The 5,581-nt window shown below is 37.5% G+C and overlaps 1 pseudogene; it reads left to right on the top strand.

Moving 5' to 3' along the window:
• The first annotated feature begins 3,076 nt into the window (after window positions 1-3,076).
• Window positions 3,077-4,444, top strand: LOC100066756 (elongation factor 1-alpha 1 pseudogene; annotated as a pseudogene).
• Window positions 4,445-5,581: the final 1,137 nt, after the last annotated feature.

The following is a 5,581-nucleotide window of genomic DNA, read 5'->3' as shown; positions in this document are numbered from 1 at the left end:
GTTGGAAGTGTCAGCTTCAGTTACTGAGTGTGCAATTCCAAGTCCAGGTTGAATATTTATCCCAGTTCAAAACCCACACTTAAGGCTGTGGGAAACTTGCCAATATCATCTATTGTCAGCTACAGGTCAGCCCAGATCCCCTCTGGGTGCTTGTAGGTGATTTTAGTTTCTGAGGGTCCTGTTAAACAAAGAGAAGAATTTTTAGTTGAATTTTTGAGTTTCTGAGGACAGTGGGATATATCTTTTTTTCCGGACATTTTTCCTTTGACTCAACAGCTCTAGACAGCCTAAGTACAAGTGGCTGACACTTCTCATATCATTTGAGCACTGGGGTTGTACCACCGCAAGGAATACACTGGGTAAGATATTAGACGGAGCCTTTTGAAATGCCAAGAGTGTCTTCTGTTGTACATAATGTCATTAAAGTTTATCTGTTTTTGTAGTACTTTTGTGAAAAGGAACTAGTAAAATTCTCAGACGTGGTATGTGATTTCTGCAGAAACCAACAACCTAATCAATATTTGTGCTTCTTACTTTCATTTTGGAGCTGGCAGGGAAAATAACTTATTTTCCTGGTTTGAGGTACATCTCTAGTGTCTCCAGCCTAAATAATTTTTAAGAATCTTAGCATTTGTGCTTGACTCTGTAGTTTACCTGGGTTAACCTACCACCCTCTGGTGGTCATATGATTAACCAGTATTTAGTTAGTCCACTTGATCTCCAGATTGAGTTGTCAACTTTGTATCATCAATATGATGGATAACAGTAATTTTTAATTTAATGGAATCTAAGTCTCTTCATAGCAGATTTTGTCAATAAATAGCAGGATCTATATATCTGTGTGACAATACAGTAATTGTTGGGTTCCATCCTACATGAATACAAATTAGCTTGACTTCCTTTTGAAATAAGAATGTGGGGAAAAATCAACCAAATTGATCACAGAACACCGATTTCCTTTAGCATGTTTCACAGTTTAAATTGTTAAGACCATATTGGATACAGCACACTATCGAGGCAACACTTTAGCTAATCCTTTATATTCCTCGGTTAAACTCCAGATTTCATCAGATTTACTCACAGATTGTACTAGAATACTAAACAGTAACTTTTGGGGAACTAATACAGATGGAACTGAAATATCCCTAAATAAAGCCAAAATTTCTTGATGACGGCCAAATATTCTATACTGTTTTAAATTAACCACTTGAGTGGTTTTAAGAAATTCTGAAGATTTCTGTCTAGGATACCACATTAAAACTAGTGAAGAGCAGATTGGCATGACTTTCTATTTCTTAGTGTTTTGAGTATGGGGAAAAAAACCCTCATTCAGGCATCACAGCCATTCCTATTAATACACTAGTACACAATATTTCCATTCATAAATTTTTGCTTTGAGTCATACTTTTACGTTTCAGCCTTCCCAGGTTGCATCACTGTATCCCTAACATAAGCACATCCATCCTTTAACCCTTCATTAGCAACTTCATTAGCAAATCTGGGCACAAAAGTACATTGTGCACTAGTGCCCAGCAATTTTCTCATTACCCTCAGGCCATTTAACCCATATCAATGCAGATATTCTCAGGCCCCTCCCACTCCTGTGTCAAGAGACCCTTCCCAACCCAATACTCAGAATCGTGATTCTCTGCTTTACCTCACACTCTTTTAATCAGCACTTGTGCTGAAGAGATCATAGTTTTCACATTTATGCCATTACCACATTTTTAAAATTCACATAGGCTAAGAAAAATTGAATAAATCTGATCTGGTCCTTTCATAGTCTAAGGAGTTCATGGACCAGCCAGACCACCTGATATATACTGTGATCCCTTAAAAATTTCATAGCTACTCCGTCTATCTCCTATTTCATTTTATTTTAAATGAACTATATGAAACTTTCCACTGGTTTGTCCTGAGGTTATTTAGTGTTTTAGTCTTCTTTTCTCTTTTTGAAATAGTGTTAAATATTTTCCCAAAATTCAGCTGCATTTGGGGGATATGACATTAATGCTAACAGCCTCACTAAAATTATCCTGCCCTCCCAACAGCAGGGTCAGAAAGAGTGCAAGCAATTTGGAGTCCCTTTTATCAGAGCACTAGGAGCACTTGATTAAAGATATAAAATTAGAGGATGCTTTGGTATCATCATAAAATGAATCCAAATATGCTGCCATTCTTAACATTTTTGTAGCATCAGAAGAGGCATTCCACTTAGGATCAAAGGGTGTGTGTCTTCCTGATTCCCCTTTGAAATCAAGTCTCTACATTTCAAAGAGAATCTCTGGCAGCCTCAGATTTATTTTTCATTTATCTTTTTAATTTTCACTAAAACAGCCCAAGGAATTCGAAATACAAAATTCTTAATCAATATCCTCCCTTTAAAATTTGTTTAAAATTGATTTCGTTATTTCTTCAACTTTAGATCTACTGGTTCCATTGATATGTTCTCTTCCCATCAGCCTGTGTGATCTCAAACCAGGGGTGGCCAGGAGCCAAAAATACATCAAAGGATAATTTCATTTATCCTTCCCACAGTGCCAACTTCAGCTATTGCACAGCATTGGCTATTGAAAGGACTCATGAGGGACTGCATAAAGGGAAAGCAGAGTAGGCAAAAGTACCAGCAAAATACGCACGAGATACGTTGGACTCAAGGGAGCCTAGGCACAATTTTGAGGCTAAAACTGGGTTATATAAACTGAAAAAAAATACATAACATCAATGTATATATTTTTAATAACAATGTAGACAAGCTAGTACAGCGTACTTTGTGGGGAAACTGGATGAATTCTAAATAGCAGGTAATAAATATTACTGTTTGGTATAGTTAATCTTTCTCTTGGTCAAGTTAGGTTTATGGTCCAAGACTGCCCTGGAGACAAAATTGAACAGCCAGAGACAAGATAAAAACTAACTCTATCTTTAAGCATAAGATCATATGTTACATATCATTATTTGAAGACCATGGTGGAATCCAGAAAGATTGTAAAGATTTTCTTTCTAGCTTTTTCATAACAGTTTTGCCACCTGAACACAGGTGTCATGAAAACCACAGCTAAATCTCAAAATTGGAATGAAAAAGATTCATACCAACACCACCATCACTGGACACGTAAATTCTGGCAAGTCTACCACTACTGGCCTACAATGATCTACAAATGTGGTGGGATCAACAAAAGAACCATTAAAAAAATTTGAGAAGGAGGCTACTGAGATGGGAAAGGGCTCCTTCAAAGATGCCTGGGTCTTGGATAAACTGAAGGCTGAGCGTGAATGTGGTATCACCATTGATATCTCCCTGTGGAAATGCAAGACCAGATAACACTATGTGACCTCTGTTGATGCCTCAGGTCAGAGAGACTTTATCAAAAACAAGATGATAGTGTATCTCAGGCTGAATGTGCTGTCCAGATTGTTGGTGCTGGTGTCAGTGAATTTGAAGTAGGTATCTCCATGAATGGGAAGACCCATAAGCATGCCCTTCTGGCTTACACACTTGGTGTGAAATAACTATTGGTGATAACAAAATGAATTCCACTGAGCTACCCTATAGCCAGAAGAGATATAAGGAAATTGTTAAGGAAGTCAGCACCTACATTAAGAAAATTAGATACAACTGTAACACAGTAGCATTTGTGCCAATTTATGGTTGGAATGGTGACAACATGCTGGAGCCAAGTGTTAACATGTCTTGATTAAAGGTATGGAAAGTCACCGATAAAGATCGCAATGCAGTGGAACCACGCCACCTGAAGCACTGGATTGCATACAACCACCACCTTATTTAACTGAGAAGCCCTTTTGTCTGCCCCTCCAGAACATCTATGAAATTGTTGGTATTAGGACTGTCCCTGTGGGCTGATGGAGACTGGTGTTCTCAAATGTGGCATGGTGGTGATCTTTGCTCCAGACAATGTTACATAAAGTCTGTTGAAATGAACCAGGAAGTTTTGAGTGAAGCTCTTGCTGGGGACAATGTGGGCTTCAATATCAAGAATGAATCTGTCAAAGATGCTCATCATGACAATGTGACTGGTGACAGCAAAAATGACCCACCCATGGAAGCAGCTAGCTTCATGGCTCAGGTAACTATCCTAAACTGTCCAGGCCAAATTAATCCTGGCTATACACCTTTGTGGGGTTGTCACACAGCTCAAATTGCTTGAAAGTTTGCTGAGCTGAAGAAGATTATCACCCTTCTGGGAAGAAACTGGAAGATTACCCCAAAATCTTGAAATCTGGTGGTGCGTCCGTAGTTAAAATGGCTCTTGGCAAGCCCGTGTGTGTTGAGAGCTTCTCTGATGATTCTTGTCTGGGTCGTTTTGCTCTTTGTGACATGAGATGGACAGTTGTTGAAGGTGTCATCAAAACAGTGGACAAGAAGGCTACTGGAGCTGACAATGTTACCAAGTCTGCTTAGAAAGCTCAGAAGGCTAAATGAGTACTATCCCTAATACCTGTCAACCCCATCTTAATCAGTGGTGGAAGGATCGTCTCAGAACTGTTTGTCTCAGTTGGCCATTTAAGTTTAATAGTAACTTGATAATAATGATAGCAATGCATTGTAAAACTTTCAGAAGGAAAGAAGAATGTTTTGTGGATCATTTGTTTGTGGGTGTGTGGCGGTTTTAAGTTATTAGTTTTTAAAATCAGTACTTTTTTTTATTTCCTGAGGAATATTAGCCCAGAGCTAATATCTGTGCCAATCTTCCTCCGCTTTATTTGTGGGTCACTGCCACAGCATGGCTGAGGAGTGGTAAAGGTCTGTACCTGGGATCCGAACCCTCAAACATGGGCCATGAAGTGGAGTGTACCATACTTAGCCACTACACTATGGGGCTTGCCCCTAAAATCAGTACTTTTTAATGGAAACAACCAGACTGAAAATCTGTCACCGAATTTTGAGACTCATTGGAACAAAGTTTAGTGAGAAACCTGTATCTTCTTTTGGTTCACCATAACTTCTTATAGAACTACTTAGGTGAAAGATTTAAGTAAGAGCTGCCCTAATCTATTTCTGATGTGCCATCTGTGGAAACTTCAAAATTTGACAATTATGAGTTAATGTTTTTTCTAGCTGGGAATTTAAGGTTTGTTAACCTTTTCTAAGGGGAGGAATCATCTTTGTTCTTAGTACATAGTGAAAAGTTATAGGAGGGGGTATGTTCATTGCAATACTTCACAGGTTAAGACAGACAAGGAAAGAGTAACTTTGTTTATATATAAACTACCTTATAAAAAGGCCAAATTCTGTGATGTTTATGGCCATGTTTTGCATATAAAATTTTGTGTAGTCACATCAATATTGAGTAAATTTATTGGTATAATCTCAAGAAAGAAAATATTTTCTTTCCAAATAGTTGTGAGGATTTGGTATAAATAATTCCTTAAAATCTTGAAAGTTTATTTTATTTAGGTACAAGACACAGAAATTTATAAATATCATAAAATAGATTTAAAATATCACATCCAGAAATACAAACTGTGAACAACTTATTGATAAAACATAAAAATTTAGAAAGTTTCTTTATAATATATCAAGATATCATTGACTTAATTAAGAAATATTCATATGTTT

This window comes from Equus caballus, chromosome 26, assembly GCF_041296265.1.
Source record: "Equus caballus isolate H_3958 breed thoroughbred chromosome 26, TB-T2T, whole genome shotgun sequence".
Classification (NCBI taxonomy): domain Eukaryota; kingdom Metazoa; phylum Chordata; class Mammalia; order Perissodactyla; family Equidae; genus Equus; species Equus caballus.
The sequence above is the reverse complement of the archived record's forward strand: the minus strand, read 5'-3'. Positions and strand labels throughout refer to the sequence as shown.